Raw genomic sequence first — 18,303 nt, 5'->3', positions numbered from 1 at the left:
AACCGGGGCATGTGCCCTGACCGGGATTCGAACCAGCGACCACTTGGTGCAGGGTTGACGCTCAACCACTGAGCCACACTGGTGGGGCCAGTCACGTTCTTGACTCTGTCTCTTTGACCCATAATAGTCTCTAGTTAGAGAGCGGAGCGTGGAAATACTAACAGTTACGCTCACTGGGTACATTGGCCCACTGGGGAAGTGACTGTGTGATGTGCACAGTGACAGGCTGGTGAGGATGGAACATGTCAGTCACTGTGACAGACACAAACACCGGGCCTTTCTTGAGCAGTGGACACCCACAGAGGGCTGACCAGCTGCACAGCTCCCAGTGAGCCGCAGGGTGACCGCTGAAGGAAAAGAAGGTCTCTGTCGGGCGCAAAGGCTGTTTATACACAGTAATCAAAGCGCCAATCTGACTTATCCATTTGACACCAACCTAGTCAAGTGCTAATCTGGCCGGTGCTGGACCCTGCCCGGTGGGGAGCACTGCCCCGAGACAGAACGTCCCCTCCTGGCCCAGCTCACATCCTTCCAAGTTTTCTAAGAAGAAAAAAAATATATGCCTGCCAGTAATTTCTACCAGTGGGTCGATATTTCCCTCACCGGGACATACGAATCAATCATGTCCACCTTTACGACTTCATTTACTGCTTTGGCAAAATAGCCATCCAATGCTAATCGGTCTATCTGTATTTTGAAAAGTCCATTTACTAGTAATTTACTGTCCTAAGGGAAGCTAGAATCCCCCTAAAGAATGCTGTTATTTTGAACAAAATTCATAATGTATGAGGTCCAATCAATTGTCCCTCCAATTCCAGGAAGGTGCTGTCACCTTCTCCCAGATGAGGGACCCTTGTTCGTGCACAGGGGTCCCCGTCGGAGAGTCAGGCCTGGCAACGACACCCCGGCAGCAGACAGGCTGGGGACAGAGGTCAGTCCAGTGTCCTGGAAACAGCAAAAGGATGAGAGCCTCCAACTGCAAAGGTCTTGACCGGAGCCCCCACTGCCCACCGAGAGCTGACTCTCAGCAGAAAGGTCTCGGCCTCGCAGGGGTCCCTGTGAGCCGGTTCACAGCCTCCGGAGCTCGCTGACGATGGAGCTGGACTCCGAGGGCAGTCTGGGGGGCAGGAGCAGGGACGAGGGGTCAGAGGCCAGACTGCGTGGAGGGGGGAGACCAGGAGAAGCTCCATCTGCTGGGCGGCTCCCCACCTTGCACTCGGGCCCACGGACCCCACGGGCCTGGTTCCTGGGAGGAGGGACAGAGACGTGTGATGGGTCCGTGGACATGGACGGCCTCCGACCACCGGCCGTCTCCATCTCCTCGCCCCGCCCTTGGAGATGGGCGCTCCTGCCGGCCTTGCTGGGCGCCGGCAGCATCTCCCCGGGCACGGGCTCTGGGAGGGGCTGGGGGCCTGGGACCGGACCTCCGAGGGAACAGTCGTCGGCCTGAACAGAAAGGGCCGGTCTCTTGGCAGGCGGCCTGCTGCCTGTCCCGGGTCCCGCAGGCCACCGTCCACGCTGCGGCCCGCCCAGGCCACCTGCAAATCAGACTTTTCAGCCAAGTTTCACCCTCTTCCCTCTGCGCGGGTCGGAATTCTCCGCGGCTCAGCGTCAGTGACAGCGTCCCCGCCCCCTGCGGCTGTCCCCGCCCCCCGCGGCTGTCCCCGCCCTCCCGCGGCTGTCCCCGCCCCCCGCGGCTGTCCCCGCCCCCTGCGGCTGTCCCCGCCCTCCCGTGTCTGTCCCCGCCCTCCCGTGTCTGTCCCCGCCCCCCGCGGCTGTCCCCGCCCCCTGCGGCTGTCCCCGCCCCCTGCGGCTGTCCCCGCCCTCCCGCGGCTGTCCCCGCCCCCTGCGGCTGTCCCCGCCCCCTGCGGCTGTCCCCGCCCCCCGCGGCTGTCCCCGCCCTCCCGCGGCTGTCCCCGCCCCCCGCGGCTGTCCCCGCCCCCTGCGGCTGTCCCCGCCCTCCCGTGTCTGTCCCCGCCCTCCCGTGTCTGTCCCCGCCCCCCGCGGCTGTCCCCGCCCCCTGCGGCTGTCCCCGCCCCCTGCGGCTGTCCCCGCCCTCCCGCGGCTGTCCCCGCCCCCTGCGGCTGTCCCCGCCCATCCCGCGGCTGTCCCCGCCCTCCCGCGGCTGTCCCCGCCCCCCGCGGCTGTCCCCGCCCTCCCGCGGCTGTCCCCGCCCCCCGCGGCTGTCCCCGCCCTCCCGCGGCTGTCCCCGCCCCCCGTGTCTGTCCCCGCCCCCCGTGTCTGTCCCCGCCCTCCCGTGTCTGTCCCCGCCCTCCCGTGTCTGTCCCCGCCCATCCCGCGTCTGTCCCCGCCCCCCGCGGCTGTCCCCGCCCCCCGCGGCTGTCCCCGCCCATCCCGCGGCTGTCCCCGCCCATCCCGCGTCTGTCCCCGCCCCCCGCGGCTGTCCCCGCCCCCCGCGGCTGTCCCCGCCCATCCCGCGGCTGTCCCCGCCCTCCCGCGGCTGTCCCCGCCCCCCGCGGCTGTCCCCGCCCTCCCGTGTCTGTCCCCGCCCTCCCGCGGCTGTCCCCGCCCTCCCGCGGCTGTCCCCGCCCCCCGCGGCTGTCCCCGCCCTCCCGTGTCTGTCCCCGCCCTCCCGCGGCTGTCCCCGCCCTCCCGCGGCTGTCCCCGCCCTCCCGCGGCTGTCCCCGCCCTCCCGCGGCTGTCCCCCCCTCCCACAAGGGCACCCCGCCTTCAGCCGCAGCCGCCCGCCCTCCTTACTTGACGTCACTGTTCGTGGAAGGCGGGCGGACGTCCGCGTGGCTGAGACCGGCCTTGCGTGTCCCAGTCCCTGGGAGCCCCCCTCGGCTCCCGGTGCCCATTTAGTGTCCACGTCGGCAGCCTTTTGATCCAGACGAAGGTCAGCAGTGCTTCCTAAGCCTGCGTGTGCCCTGGAGCACAGGGGACCGGACGCGGGTGGCCGGAGTGAGCACCCCTGGGCCACCGGCTCCCCCATCTCTGGGGTGAGGTAGTTTCAACTCAACGTAAGACGTTGCCGTTATGATGATGGACCGTACAGCCTTCTGCAAATACGGCGTGTGTGTGATCAGCGCCACACTGACTTTTTGTTGTTGTTGTTCAGACAGAGTGGGAGGGAGAGAGAGAGAGAGAAACATCGACGTGAGGGGACACATCGAGTGGCTGTCACCCACACAACCCAACCGGGGCCGGGGACAAACTGCAACCGAGGTACATGCCCTTAGTGGAACCGAACCCGGGTCTCTCCGGACCGCAGGCCGACGCTCTAACCGCTGAGCCAGACTGGCCAGGGCCACACTGACTTTTAAATCCCGGCCAGTGTCCTGGCAGAGGAAAATATGTCTCCCCGTTAATATTCACAGATACAGATAGAAGCTGGCGGAAAGTCAGCAAGTCTTTCAGGACGTCTAGACGCCCCGGTGAGATGGTGCGGCGATTCCTTCAGGGTCCCCCGGGAGGATGGATACCCCAGACACTGTCAGAAGGTGACTGCGTCCATCTGGGGCGCCCTCGTAAAAAACCCAGGTAACAGCAACCACATCGCTGGAGAAATCAATCTGGACCAGGGACCACGTTTTGTTGTTTCATTATATTTAACTTACGGGGATGACACTGGTCACTAAGACTTACAGGCTTCAAGTGTGCGATGCCATGAGGCATGACCTGTGTGTCACATGGTGCGCCCACCTCCTAAAGTCACATCTGCTTCCGTCACCACATATTCGACCCCTTTACTGAGTTCTGTTGTGCCGCTTGGGGTTCTTTGGATGGTCAAATGGGGCCTGAGGTCGGGCTCCTGGGCCAGTCGGGGTGGATGAGCTGGCAGTGAGCACCTGGCTGGGATGCAGGGCAAAGGGGTGTCCCTGCCGGCTCCGACCCCTGCTGCTCACTGCGGACATCTGCTGGCCCTGGGGTTGACTGGGACTCCCACACCCTGCAGGGCATGACCCTGGGGGCGGCCTTTCGCGACCTCCTGTCAAGAGGCGTCGTCAGGCAGATGGCACGCAGGGACCCCGCTCCGCTGCCAATCAGATACGTGCAAATATCCCTTCGAACGGTTTCGAGCAAACCTCCTTTTTCTGTAGAGAAATTCAGCACACCTATCAAACGTTTCGCAGCGGTTCAGCTTAGATATCATCACAAAATCAGTTTTCTTCTAATTACAGAGATAATGCCAGCCTTCATACAAGATACGTTCTTAATGAGCAAACTAATTTAAAAATCCACTCTGTTCCCGGGTCCATTTTCCTAGATAAACGTAATTACCTGGTCCTTTTGTACCTGTCTCTCAGAGGCTGTTTTTCTCTTTTTAATTTACAATTTGATTTCCATATAATTTAATACTAAACATTGCTTTGGCTGGCAGGGATATTTAAAATGAATTTGTATTGATTATCCTGCTTCTCTGAGAAGCAAACTTTAATTAGGTTACAGAAACATAAGAGAATAAATTCCCCCACCTTAAAATTGCTTTATTTTGCCCAGGCCGGTGTGGCTCAGTTGGCTGGGCATCGTCCCACGCACCCAAAGGTCGCCGATTCGATCCCTAATCAGGGTGTGGACAGGAGGCAACAGATCAATGTTCCTCTCTCACATCAATGTTTCGCTCTCTCTTCCTCTCCCTTCCTCTCTCTCTAAAATCAATTTTAAAAACATATTTTAAAATTGCTTTATTTTTGTTTTTGGCTTTTTTATGGGGCCCCCAAACCTCTCCCTTCTCCACGGCCCTCCTGCAGACCCATGTGAATTAAACACTCAGCGAAATGCACTGATTTGACTTTCTCCGTCTTCTACACTCCCAGCTGAGGAAGGTCTGTGCCACAGCTGTGGAGGAGGAGAAAGTAAACACGCAGGGGTCTCCTCCACCGCGGATGTGAGCAGCTGGGATCTGGTCTTCGGAGCAACGAGAGGGAGGCGAGCCGGGGTCACCTGCATTCGCCTTCGCAGCTGGAAGATGAGCTGGGCTCTGAGGGACCAGCCGGTCTGGGAAGGCCAAGAGCTCAGATGGGACATTGGGGGCCTGGGAGCAGTCCCCATGAAGTGACTGGGCACAAGGGAGGCCTCTGGATGAAAGAAGAGAGCGATGGGAAATGTTCTGGAAGACACGACACTCCACAGAGATGCTGGGTCCTTCGACGGATGCCTGCAGCCTGCCCCACAGACCTGAGGGCTTCTCAGGACGCCCCAGCCCCTGCTCTCAGCTGCCCCTCCCCCCCGTGAGGACCTTGGCCTGATCCCGAGGGGTGTCCCCCGCATCACCCCCCTGCGGAAAACCCTGCAATGCTGCCCGGCATGTTCCGCATCCCAGAACGTGAGACAAACCCGAGAAGGGCGCAGCCAGTGAACAGAACGTGAGTACACGTGTCGTTTATAAGTACCCAGTTCACAGATTTAAAGAGAAAACCGAAGCAGGTAAAATGACTCTAATAATATTTGTGGTTAAGCCGATATGTCCAGAAATAATCATTTCATTGTGTATTCAATCTAAATATATTAGTGAAGGGTTTTACATTATATTTCGTACTGAACCTTCTCCGTCCAGGGTGCGTTCACACCTGCGTGCGTGGAAATAACAAAGGCAACATCGTCACCCCTGCGGGCAAACTGGTTTCAATTATGCGCCACAGCCGGAGGGAGCTGTGGGCTCTGCTTCTGCAAGTGAAGCGCTCCAGCCGAGCCGCACTCTGTGTGGTCGCCACCGGAGGCAGCGTGTACGACTCCCCTGCACCCCGCCCCGCCGTCCTGCCCTTCGTGGCCCCTTTGAATCACAGAGCACAGGAGAGAGCGGAAAAGGCCGGACGGTGCGAGGCCGGGCAGCTGCCTCCGTCGCACTGAAATTGACCAAAATAAAGTGAACCTCGGGAACTGTTACCTTTTAAAAGGTTTATTCCACCTGGAGGGACAATTTTAAATTGGAAAAGCTAGAAAGGAAGAAGAAAGACAGAAAGAACTTCAACTTTTTCATAAGAAGGAGATGGGGCTGGATATCAGTAGACCTGGATCTTGATATCCATTTAAATCCGTCTGCTCCTAGATATCTAGACATGGGTACACCTGGATGGAGCCAAGTCTACACAGACATCAAAATCTCGGCGGACACCTAGATGATGATGATGACAGGTAGGTAGGGACAGATAGATCAGTAGATAGATATAGTTAAATAGATACTATCGGTCTAGATAGATCTAGGTATCAGTAGATATCTAGCTATAGATAGATCTAGATCTAAGAAGATATTTAGATGAGAAAGAGAGAGAGTAAGAAAAAAAGAGAGACGAGAAAGAAAGAAAGAGTCAAACAAACCAGCCAGGCCTAGGTGGTCTGACACAGACCCGTCACCTGGGTGTCACTGGCACTGCAGCCCTTGGCTTTCCGAAGATGGACATCGAGAGGAACCCCGGGGACCTTCCAGGAAGATGTCATTAAGCTTGTGTTCAAGCCCAGGGGGGCAGCCCGGAAACAGGAAGCTCCTTTGAACGGACGTGCCGGGAGGCTCCGCTGTGCTGCTTGTACAAGTGGGGACAGGTGGGCTCGTGGAAGGTTCAGGGAGTGAAATTTCCCACGTCAGGGTCAAGCGGCTTCTTCCTTCTGCCGGGTTGCTTAGCAACTGTGTGGCGCCTCTACTGTGATGAGGGCCACTCGCAGCGCCCCCCAGGAAGGTCACACCGCAGTCCCCCAGCGATCAGTTCAGGGCAGAGCGGTGGTCGCAGCATCTGCAGGAAGATACGTGGGGAGGGAGGCGGGAATAACGACCTTTTTCACAGGGCGTGGAGGGTGTGTAAGCTTCCCTAGACGTGTTTTCCTCCACATATAAAACGGCCCAGTTCACACTACTACGGAATCGCCGGAGATGGGCCCCAAATGCAGCTCTGCGGACCCTGACTGCAGCCCCTGTCCCATGGCAGCTCAGGGCCCGAGCCCACAGACGCTGTGGTGCGTCACACGTATTATACACAATGTTTGGCGTAAGCAGGAAGGTAAAACAAAGCCTGGTGTGCAGACCATCAAGCGGCAGACGGTTTGCACAGAGAGGCTCCCCGTGGACGCTGGTCCCGGGCTTTACAACCTGCTACAGTCGTGGAGGACGGCAGAGTGTCAGCCTGCGGCGGCCGTGGAGGACAGCAGAGTGTCAACCTGCAGGGTCGTGGAGGACGGCAGAGTGTCAGCCTGCAGGGTCGTGGAGGACGGCAGAGTGTTAGCTCGGGGAACAGGAGAAGCAGAGGCCTCTCCCTCCGCCACAACCTCTGCCCGTTGTAACTGACCAGTGGTCTAATCATTATTATTTTAATCATTATTATTTTAATGTTTTTTTTGGGGGGGGGTGGTTACTCCTCAGTTGAGGATGTTTTTCCATTGATTTTTTTCAGATGGAGTGGAAGGGAGGGAGGGAGGGAGGGAGGGAGGGAGGGACACACGGACACACGGGGTGGTTGCCTCCTGCATGACCCGTTTTCTGAGATCTGCAAGATGAATGGAGTAAATGGGTGGAACACATGTCAGAGTCCTGGAGGGGCATAGGGTTTTGGATTCTTCTGTTATTGGTGTTAACGTTGTAAACAAACGAGCTTGAATTAGCTACGGGTGCATTTTGGGGAAACCAACTCCCACGTTCTCACGTGTGGGGGTCCCCATGCTATGATCATAACTCAGCAGACTGAGGTGAGTCGTCATCTAGACCGTTTTCCGAATATATTGATCTGTTTGTTGCTGGTGGTGTTTTTAAGCCAAAAGGTTTTCAAAAGTGCTCATCAGCATGTACGTTAGAGGCGAAACAGAACACGTCACCTCATGAACTTCTCGTGCAAGGACACCAAAACGACAGGAACTGTAAGGTACAAAAAGCATGGGGGACTGGAGGAAGGTCGCCTTTTCCTAGTGACGGAAGAGCAAGGGAACAAAGCCGTCCGTGGTAAGCAGGACAGTGGGGCGGGGGTCTGAGAGGCGCCCCCGCCAGCCGGCGACTCGAGCAGGCTCAGCCCCCACAGCTCAGCTCCGACCTCAGGACTTCAAAGGGCACATCTGAGGACAGAAGAAATTCACGTAATAATTATCCTGTAGAAATGATGCTTTCGTTCTGTGAACTCTTCCGTGCATTCATACGTGGATCATTATTTCTTGTTCTCACAAATACCTGGTTGAGATTTTAAGTTTTATCTTCCAGGACTTTAGGTTTCAAGGGTCTTCAAAGCATTAGGTCTGCAACACATCCAGCCTTGTCTCTAACTATCGAGACGCGTGGGCAGCAGAATCTCCCTATGTACGTAATGCAAAACATCTAAAATCAATGTAACTCCCCAGGTGACTTCGACAAAACAAGAGGAAAAGGGGCAGTCGAGCCTGGACTTGATACGCGTCTCCTCAGTCATCGGTGGCTGAGTCAGTGCTACGGCAAGAACACGATGACCTTGCCCAGTGCTCACGGCTGTCCGTGGGGTCCTCGTGTTTGCGACGGATGGAAAAGCCACCTTCCAGCCAGGTTTTCCTTGAAAATAAAACACTGCAGGTTGTTGAAACTGGAGGCTTCGTTTCCCCAAAAGTCAGCTGACACTCTCCCTGAAACTGTGCAGTGTCTGCTCAAATTACACTGTCGTTTCGCTGTACGTGAAACCCGCGCACAACCGCACGTTGTACGTGACGGCACGAGGTACGTTCTGGGCGCAGTGTCCATGGAAGGCTCCCGTGTTCGGAGGGATGCGGGAGCTCGGCTCCTGGTCTGGCATCGGCTCCTCCCCTTCCAGCTGGGTGGACAACTCGACTTGCCATTGAGCCCCAAAACACCCACAGGAGGCAGTGCTGAGCCGGGGGAAATAACTGACACTTAAATCAACCTTCCTGTGTGGGAGTGCACATGTGTGCTGGGGAGCCCCCCGATCAGGCCCATGGGGAGCCCCCGATCAGGCCCATGGGGAGCCCCCCCATCAGGCCCAGCGGCCATGAAGGGGTCACCTCACAGTCATGCATCCTGCCCACCCCAGAAAGCCCTTCCTCTCGTACTCCTTTGAAAATGCTGTCCCTCCAGGAAGTCAGTCCTGGGCCTGTGGGTGCACAGGTCCCTTTTCCTCCCCACACCTGCAGGCTCTGGGGCATCCTCCTGCTTAACCTCCAACAGGTGTCTCCTCCTGATTCACAGGTGTTTGTCTGGGCTCTTCAAGTAAGGTCTTAGCTCCGGGGAGACAAAGACTGATTTTTATCACCCACAAAGTCCCCTCTAAGTGTGGTGGGGAGAGGGGGCTTCCCAGCTCATCTCAGGTCCGTTACCCTCGTCATCGACCGACGTGCCCAGTCCTGCCGACCTGAGAAAAGGATCAGAGCAGCTTATGAAGAGGTGTGGCGGGTGCGGAAACCCCCCTAATTTGAGATCAAGAGTGATCTGCCTCAGAAGCAGCCGCAGACTCAACAAGCGATTCGTGCCCGACGTGTCCCTGTGAAGTGTGTGCTCAGTTACAGGCTCGTGGACATTCATTACCGAGCTCCGTCGACTGTCTTTATCCCTTACGTCTGGGTTCCTCACACAGAGGAACTCATACTTATGGGAGGAATCAGGCCCTCGACCACAGCTCCAACCCAAACCGACGTCTGGAGGCGGATATGAAACCTGTACCCTGAGTAGTTGTAGGGAATGGGCCGCTTGTTTCTCAAAGGGCTGAGCGGCCGGAGGTCACATCCACAGCGCAAGGCCGACGGGGAGCAAACGGCTTACTGCACACACCTGGGTGCGGCGGCTGAGTCGAGTCAGGGTTGGGGTGCCGGTCATACACCCTACTTCCAGCTTCCGGCAGTTCCTACTGATGTGCTCTGTCTGGCCCCTTGTCCACTTTGCAGCAGGGCTGGTCTGGTATCTCGCCCGGCATCTGCTGGGTGATCCAGCCTTGCGGACGATCCGGAGAATCCTCATCCGTACTCAGCAAGAGGCTGAGCAAAGGTCCTGCAGCCACACAGTTTCCACAGTTTCTGCCTTTTGCAAACGGTTACCTTCACCCTTTAAAACAGTATCGACCCTGTCAGTTTCCCATTTGTACATCGCATTTGCATCAGAAATGTGCTATGATGTCATAGTTTGGTTCTCAAAGGGTGGAAACTTCAGTCACTGAAGGTGGTTGTTACAGGTTAAATGTCTGTGTTGCTCAAAACCCACGTTCAATCCCACCCCTCAGGGTGACCACACTGGGAGGTGGGCCTCTGGGAGGGGATTGGGTCACGGGTGGAGCCCCAGGGAGGGATTGGTGCCCTTTCACCAAGACTCCGGAGCTCTCTCCTCTTCTGCCACGGTGTCGGAAGACGCGTCTGGAACCAGGAAGAGGCCCGGGGCACGGTGGTTTTCTGGGTGAATTCAAGGGTCCTCAGAATCTGAGCTGATAGGGCTGCCGAGTGGATTTAGCGATTCCTTCGGGTCCCTGCGTGCTCGTGCGGGGCAGGACGGCTTCTCCGCCCGGAGCGACTTTCCAAGCAAGGGCGACACAGACCAAAGGTGCGAGCTCGTGACAGTAAAGAGAAGTATTTCGGGGAGCTGTGGGCTCACCAGGTGCAAGTTACAGAGGAAGGTTTTCTATTTCTCTCAAGAGAGGAAAACTCATTTCATTTTCACAGCCAACCGTTGTTTTTGTCGTCGCTGTGTCTGTTGTTAATCCTCACCCGTGGATATTTTTCTATTGATTTTTTTTTAAAGATACAGTGGAAGGGAGTGGGGGAGAGAGAAACATCTAGGTGAGACACATCAATTGGTTGCCTCCTGCACAACCTAGACGGGGCCAAGGATCGAACCTGCAACCAGGTGTGGAGCCCTGGACCAGGAATCGATCCCACGAGCCCTCGGTCCACTGGCCGACGCTCTGACCACTGAGCCAAACCGGCCAGGGCAATAGGTTTCTGTTTGATCAATAACTTCATCACACCTGACATGGAAATATTACATCCCAACTTTTTATAATTTATCAAATGATCCCCAAAGTGCCAAGCTCATAGGATTTTGGGAGCAAGAATTAATTTTTTTCTGTCTAAAACAAAGCACTGTTGTCAAAGGCTTAATTTTTTTTCTCTCAAACTAATCAGTTTTGACCCTAAAAACGTTTGTACCGGTAGAGTCCCAGCACACCAATCCCGCAGAGACGGCAAACAGACGGAGAAATTGCAAAGAATCTGCGTGGGCCGTTCCACCCGAGAAACTCCAAGCAGAACCTCGTTCCCCTGCAGGTGGGGGGTGTCTGTGGATCTGGGGGGATCTGTGGATCTGAGGGGAATCTGTGGATCTGGGGGATTGTGGATCTGGGGGAGCTGTGGATCTGGGGGAGCTGTGGATCTGGGGGAGCTGTGGATCTGGGGGATCTATGGATCTGGGGGTCTGGGGAATCTGTGGATCTGGGAGGGTTTGGGGGTCTGGGGGTTCTGTGGATCTGGGAGGGTCTGGGGGTCTGGGAGGGTCTGGGGGTCTGGGGGTTCTGTGGATCTGGGAGGGTCTGTGGATCTGGGAGGGTCTGGGGGTCTGGGAGGGTCTGGGGGTCTGGGGGTTCTGTGGATCTGGGAGGGTCTGTGGATCTGGGAGGGTCTGGGGGTCTGGGAGGGTCTGGGGGTCTGGGGGTTCTGTGGATCTGGGAGGGTCTGTGGATCTGGGAGGGTCTGGGGGTCTGGGAGGGTCTGTGGATCTGGGAGGGTCTGTGGGTCTGGGGGGGTCTGTGGATCTGGGGGGGGTCTGTGGATCTGGGAGGGTCTGGGGGTCTGGGAGGGTCTGGGGGTCTGGGGGTTCTGTGGATCTGGGAGGGTCTGTGGATCTGGGAGGGTCTGGGGGTCTGGGAGGGTCTGGGGGTCTGGGGGTTCTGTGGATCTGGGAGGGTCTGTGGATCTGGGAGGGTCTGGGGGTCTGGGAGGGTCTGGGGGTCTGGGGGTTCTGTGGGCCTGGGAGGGTCTGTGGATCTGGGAGGGTCTGGGGGTCTGGGAGGGTCTGTGGATCTGGGAGGGTCTGAGGGTCTGGAGGAATCTGTGGATCTGGGAGGGTCTGTAGGTCTGGGGGGGTCTATGGATCTGGGGGGGGTCTGTGGATCTGGGAGGGTCTGGGGGTCTGGGGGAATCTGTGGATCTGGGAGGGTCTGTAGGTCTGGGGGGTCTGTGGATCTGGGGGGTCTGTGGATCTGGGAGGGTCTGGGGGTCTGGGAGGGTCTGGGGGTCTGGGGGTTCTGTGGATCTGGGAGGGTCTGTGGATCTGGGGGGGTCTGGGAGGGTCTGGGGGTCTGGGGGTTCTGTGGATCTGTGGGATCTGTGGATCTGGGAGGGTCTGGGGGTCTGGGAGGGTCTGGGGGTCTGGGGGGTCTGTGGATCTGGGAGGGTCTGGGGGTCTGGGAGGGACTGGGGGTCTGGGGGTTCTGTGGATCTGGGGGTCTGGGGGTCTGGGAGGGTCTGGGGGTCTGGGAGGGTCTGGGGGTCTGGGGGTTCTGTGGATCTGGGGGTCTGGGGGTCTGGGAGGGTCTGGGGGTCTGGGAGGGTCTGGGGGTCTGGGGGTTCTGTGGATCTGGGGGTCTGGGAGGGTCTGGGGGTCTGGGAGGGTCTGGGGGTCTGGGGGTTCTGTGGATCTGGGGGTCTGTGGATCTGGGAGGGTCTGTGGATCTGGGAGGGTCTGGGGGTCTACAGGGATAATGACTGTAATTTCAGCAGGGCTCAATCACTTTCTGTTACGTATCAGTCTTTCAAAGGCAAGGGAAATGGATTGTTTTGACATAAAAAGTGTCCCTGAGAGAAGCACCGAGTCACCCAGCGAAACCACGGTGCTGTGAGGAGGGTGGAGGGAGGCCTGACCCTGAGGACCCAGGGTGAGATTCGCCCGATGTTTCCTCGTTACGTTGACGGACTCTCCACTTCACGATCCTTAATCGATAATAAACCACGTGACTTATTTATAAACTCAAACGTGGGATTTCACCCCATAGACTTTAGACGTGGCCTGTGTAGATTGTGGAAACCTTAATGTCTACACGTAAGTGTGAATAAGAAACATTTGTCTGCTCGACGTAAAACTCCAGAGTCCTGAGTAAGCCCTGTGTCCAGTTCTCCAGGCAGCGGTTCGGGGACCCGGGCTTTGTCCACGGCGTGGCACGGCGTGGCGTTCTCATTTGCGACGTGTGGTTCCCCTATGGCGATAACGGGGTTTGCCTTTGTTGCAGCCGATCCGAACGGGGACAGAGCGGGATGGCCAGGCAGGAAGTTCCCGAGGAGCCAGGCTTGAGGGGCTGTGAACCCCTCACACTCACGTCCCATTGGGCCGTCCAGCCTCGGCGTCACCTAGGCGACAGGAGGAGCGGCCACGGCTCCCGGGGCGCATACCGGAACCTGGAGCGCGGGTCTCCGTGGACGGCGAGCCTTCTCTGCCTTGATCTCTGTCCAGGGGCAGCTCCTTCTGCTTTGCTCACTGTTTTCATTCCGGCTCCTTCACAGCTGGCGGACAGGCCAGACGTTTAGCTGTGATTTCCTGGTGACGTGTACGGACAGGCAACGGAGCAATAGCAGCTAAGACAGTTTTGAAAAAGAAGACAGTGGGCGACGCTGCGGGTGCACAGAAGCCTCGGGGTACAGTCGCGCATGGCGAACCACACGCGTGAGCAAGAGAAAGCGGCCGGGGCGCTGCGGCGTGTGGTCCACCAACCGCCTGATGGTGGGCAGGTAACAATCCACCTTGATCCATGCTTTTCATTCTGGGTACATTATACCTCACACAACACGGAACAGAAACCACTTCGTCACTTTATTCTGGAGACTATTAAAACACGCCCTGAAGCTCACACACATCCCGTGACGGGCATCGGCCACGGCAGCGGTCACCCCTCGGGGCCATGCCCACACGTCGGGGACAGCGGGGCCCACAGCGCAGAGGAGCAGACATCTGACCGGAGGGGAGGACACCACCTGTGGCAGGCGTGCGCTAGCGTGTCTGACACACATTCTTGCACATGACGTCTTCCTGAGGGACATCGTGGGTAAACTTGAGAGCACTTAATTCAGAACAACTCCAGTGATACCACGCGTTGCGGTGAACCGGGGAACAAACCAAGGAGGGGCCGAGGCCTCCCCAGGAGACGGGCGTGTGCAGGTGTGGGGAGCGAGGCCCAGCCTGCCAGGACTTCTCCGGCCCAGAGGCACACACAGCACAGCTGCCTTGTGAGACCGTGTCCTCGGTAAGGTTTACAAACACAGTCACAAGTCTTAGTTATCTATTTTTAAATATTTTTTAAATATGTTTTTTTAATTGATTTTTTTAGAGAGAGAGAGATAGAAACATCAATGTGAGACACATCGATCGGCTCCTCCCGCACGCCCCCCACTGGGGATCGAGCCCACAACCCAGGCATGGGCTCTGACCGGGAATCGAACCAGGACCTCTCAGTCCATGGACGACGCTCAACCACTGAGCCACCCCGCCGGGCACACTCAGCACTTTGAGAAGGAAATGGAACCGTCACTGTTTGCCTGGACGGGGTGACTGGCAGCCCCCGATTGTCACCAGGGTTGCGATTCGTTCTCCTGGTCTGCGTTCACTCTCAGGAAGACGTCAGCAGCACTGACGGCCCCGCTCCAGGCCGGTTACAACCAGAGGAGAAGGCCAAGCCGTCCACCCCTCTCCTGTGGGGCCGCTGCCCCTCCCGTCAGAGGAGACCCACAGGCCCGCCCCATGTCCCCCGCACACCCAGCCCACTGCTGACCACGGAGCCCGTGAGGATGGGCCCCTCAGCGGGGTCCTCGTCCCTCCGGCCACCCCTCGGCTCTCTCACCGCAGGACCTTCCGGAAGTCAAAGGCGCTGATGTCCAGGCTCACCGACGGGTCCGAAGGGAAGAGGGCACACGCACCGAGACCTCGGTGTCGTCCAGTTTGCTCATGACCCTCATGCGCTTTTCTCCAACGTAATCACCTCAAGCTTCCTTTTCTCGTCAAGTCGACACTGAAAATTTTAAATATTAATTTAAAATGGAAATATAGGCATTGGAGTAGGATTAATAATCACTCCCCCAAATCAGACACATTTCCTGCACGTGCACGGACGTGTCTCGGGAATGTGTGTGAGCACCAAGCTGCGTGCTCACGGCGGGGAGGGAGTCTCGCTGGGCGTCACGCAGGAGAGACACGGGGCACGGACGGGTCTGCAGGCCTGAGTCTGCAGCTGGACCGCAGCCTCATGACTCGCCAACCGCACAACCTTCCTGAACGGGAGAAACGGGCACAGTCTCTACTGCCTACGTCATCTATTGGGAATTTATTTTTTATCCTCACCTGAGGACATTTTTCTATTTTTTGTTCAGATAGAGTGGGAGGGAGAGAGAGGAAGAGAGAGAGAGAGAGAAACATTGACGTGAAAGGGACACATCGAGTGGTTGCCACCCACACAACCCAACCGGGCCGGGGACAAACTGCAACCGAGGTACATGCCCTTAGTGGGAACCGAACCCAGGTCTCTCTGGACCGCAGGCCGACACTCTAACCGCTGAGCCAAACCAGCCAGGGCTATGATAAAAAATTTTTTGAAGATGATGCATGTTTTTTTGAAAATGATTCCACTGGTATCTTGCCGTACTGCCGCTGTGTTTTCTGGGAAATGAACTCAATCTAATTCCTTCCTCACTTCTATTTAATTCCAACTTATCTTAGTCATGTCATCCTGAACTCGCAAACACGGGTCCGTCTGCCTTCGACTTTGAGTAGCACAGTGTCGTCCAGGCAACGGTGTGTGAGACTGCTCACCGACGTGGCTCACAGAGACGTCTCGGCTGGGTGTCCCTTGTGCCCTCGGTGTGATGGACACCTTCCACGTCACAGGCCCGCACAGCCCTTACTGGTAGCCCGTGGCGCCCCACTCACTCGGACCGACGCTGCGGCCTCTCCGGCAGACACGCAGGAGCGCCGAGGCCCATCGTTCTGCCGCCACGGACGGCTCGTGGCGGGGCTGGGAGTCGTCTCCGAAGCCCCTGTGACGGTGCCGCATCCCGGCAGGGTCATGGGGAGGTGCCGGGCGAAGGGATGGGGCGGAGACTCCGGAGGACTTCTTGCATCTTAAAAGCAGATGTCAGAGAAAGTAGCCATGAGAATGATCTTTTAACCTTTCTTTGCAGCGTACCTGAGCCGTGGACCTCATACCTCGTGTTTCAACCGAATGCCCACGTCGTGTCTGGCCACGGAGCTAAGATGCTGTGGGAAGAGCCGAGTGGACCAGCCACAGGACCGTCGGCACCTCAGGGTGCAGGGCCCGTCTCGTCGGCCTGGAAACCGAGAGGTGAGCACAGCCTGGGTCTCAGGGCGAAGGAGCCTTTGATCTGTGAGCCAACCTTTGAACCTGAGGTCGGGTTCAGAGTGTGACCTGGTGCCCTGGTCTCCCTCTGCCGGCTGAGGAGGCGGCAGACCGCGCGGCCGGCACCTGCTGACAAGTAACACCGGCCGGAGCATCAGTGCGGACCTGGGCGCAGCCCGCGAAGGGCCTGACGGGTGGGGGGGGGGGGGCCAGGATTTTGCTAAACAAAGACTCTCAGCTTCTGTGCGCCCCCAACACATCCTGGTGCCTCAAGCGCCCAGTGGTCACTCTGGGAAGGCCCTTCGGTGAAAAGTACGCTTGTCCTGTAGAAGGGCGTTTTCCTTATGGGACGAAAAGTGTTTGTTCAATGTGAAACTAAAATCTGAAACAAGCCCCGGACGGCAAGGGAAGCCTCCTCCCTGCCCTGCCCCCGCCCTCGGTGTGGGCAGGACACAGGCTCGCGTTCACCAGTCTCGAGCCCACGCTGCTGTGACCAGACAACACGCTCTCCGCTTGGTTTGGGCAGTTCTGGGCTTTTCTCAGCAGCTCCGGGGCTAGTGGCCCCCACAGCCTCCCATGACCCCCGTGCCTGCTCCCCTGTCCTGAGTGACCTCCGGTTCCCAGCCTGCGCCCTTACTGGAGAAAGGCATCTGGGCGGAGCACCGTCAGCCTGGGGGCCCCTCCCCTCGGTGACCCCAGCTTGTTCTCACGCCCGAGATGTCCCTCGTCCCCGACGTCCGGTCACTCTGACTCACTTCCTGTCTCACTTGAACTCCCGGGGTTGGTCAGACCCCTCTCACCCCCACCCTCCTTCTGAGCTGGGGGCTCCTCGCTCTGCATGGGGGCAGCTCCGGCTCCTCCGATGCCTCCAACGCTGTGCCCCCCCATCGTGTCTCTGAGATGAGCCATCACTGTCTCTTGCCCGATCACGGACACGTCCCGTGACTGTCCCCACTCCCAGCATTCTTCTCCCTGGGTGTGTTCGTAACATGCGGGCGGCTCATGTTTTCAAGACAAAGTCGTAAGAGTGAAATGCTTCGTGGGCTTCACTTAAAATCGGTCAGTGACACCCCCGTGAACGTGGACAGATGTCAAATTCCTTTCTTAGGCCTAATTCTCACACTAACCCGCAACAAACCGCCACCCCAGCCAACATCCCAGGCCCCACCGACTCCCAGCCTTCTCCCCAGGAATCGCTGGTGCCCCTCCTCCCGCTGCCTGGCTGCGTGGCTTCCTCATCTCCGGCGTGGATTCGTTTGTTGAACACCTGACTTCACGTCCACGCTCTCCGTTCATAGTCCCGGGGGGTGTGCCCAGGCCCTGCCTGTCTGCCCTCTGCCCGGCCCCCAGAGGGTGGTCTGCAGGTGATCTCGGGGCTACTGCTCGTCAGCTGTCAGGGGACCTTCCGGGAGAGCGGCCGTGGTCCCTGCGTCCACCGCCCGGTCTGTTCCGCAGCTGCCGCGCTGGCTCAGTGCTCGCGGACCTAACGGGGCCCCGGTGTCTTCGCTGTGCCCTCGGAGGTCCCTCTCTCAGTTAGTCTTGTTTTCCTGGTGCCCGGGCCCCCTTCTTGTCGCCCAAGTCTGCTGACCCGTGGGGCTCAGTGTCTGCTAGAAGCTCTGTGGGCCCTGGCTGGTCCGCCAGCAGACCAGAGGGTCGCGGGGCCAGTTCCCGGTCAAGGGCATGTGCCTGGGTTGCAGATCTGACCCCGGCCCTGGTGGGGGTCGTGCAGGAGGCAGCCAGTCGATGTCTCTGTTACAGGGATGTCCCCCCCCCCCCCACTCTATTGGAAGATAAATGAACAAAATATCCTTGGGTGAAGACTTAAAAAAATAATAAAATTAAATTAAAATGTGAAAGGCTTAACAGCAACTTCTAACCGAGCCCCTGAACAGACCAGGGGGTGCTGTGGCCGGCGACTGACCCGTGAAATTCGTCATCACACCCCGTCTGCCCGCCTCTGTGGCGAGTCTTCTCGGGGCGTCCTTTCCCCCCGAAGGTGCAGAGGCCCTTGGTCATGACCGTGGGGACCCTAAGCCAGGAGGGGGTGCAGCTCCCTCACAGTTCTCCC

Source organism: Molossus molossus, unplaced genomic scaffold (assembly GCF_014108415.1).
Source record: "Molossus molossus isolate mMolMol1 unplaced genomic scaffold, mMolMol1.p scaffold_m16_p_9, whole genome shotgun sequence".
NCBI lineage: Eukaryota > Metazoa > Chordata > Mammalia > Chiroptera > Molossidae > Molossus > Molossus molossus.
The sequence above is the reverse complement of the archived record's forward strand: the minus strand, read 5'-3'. Positions refer to the sequence as shown.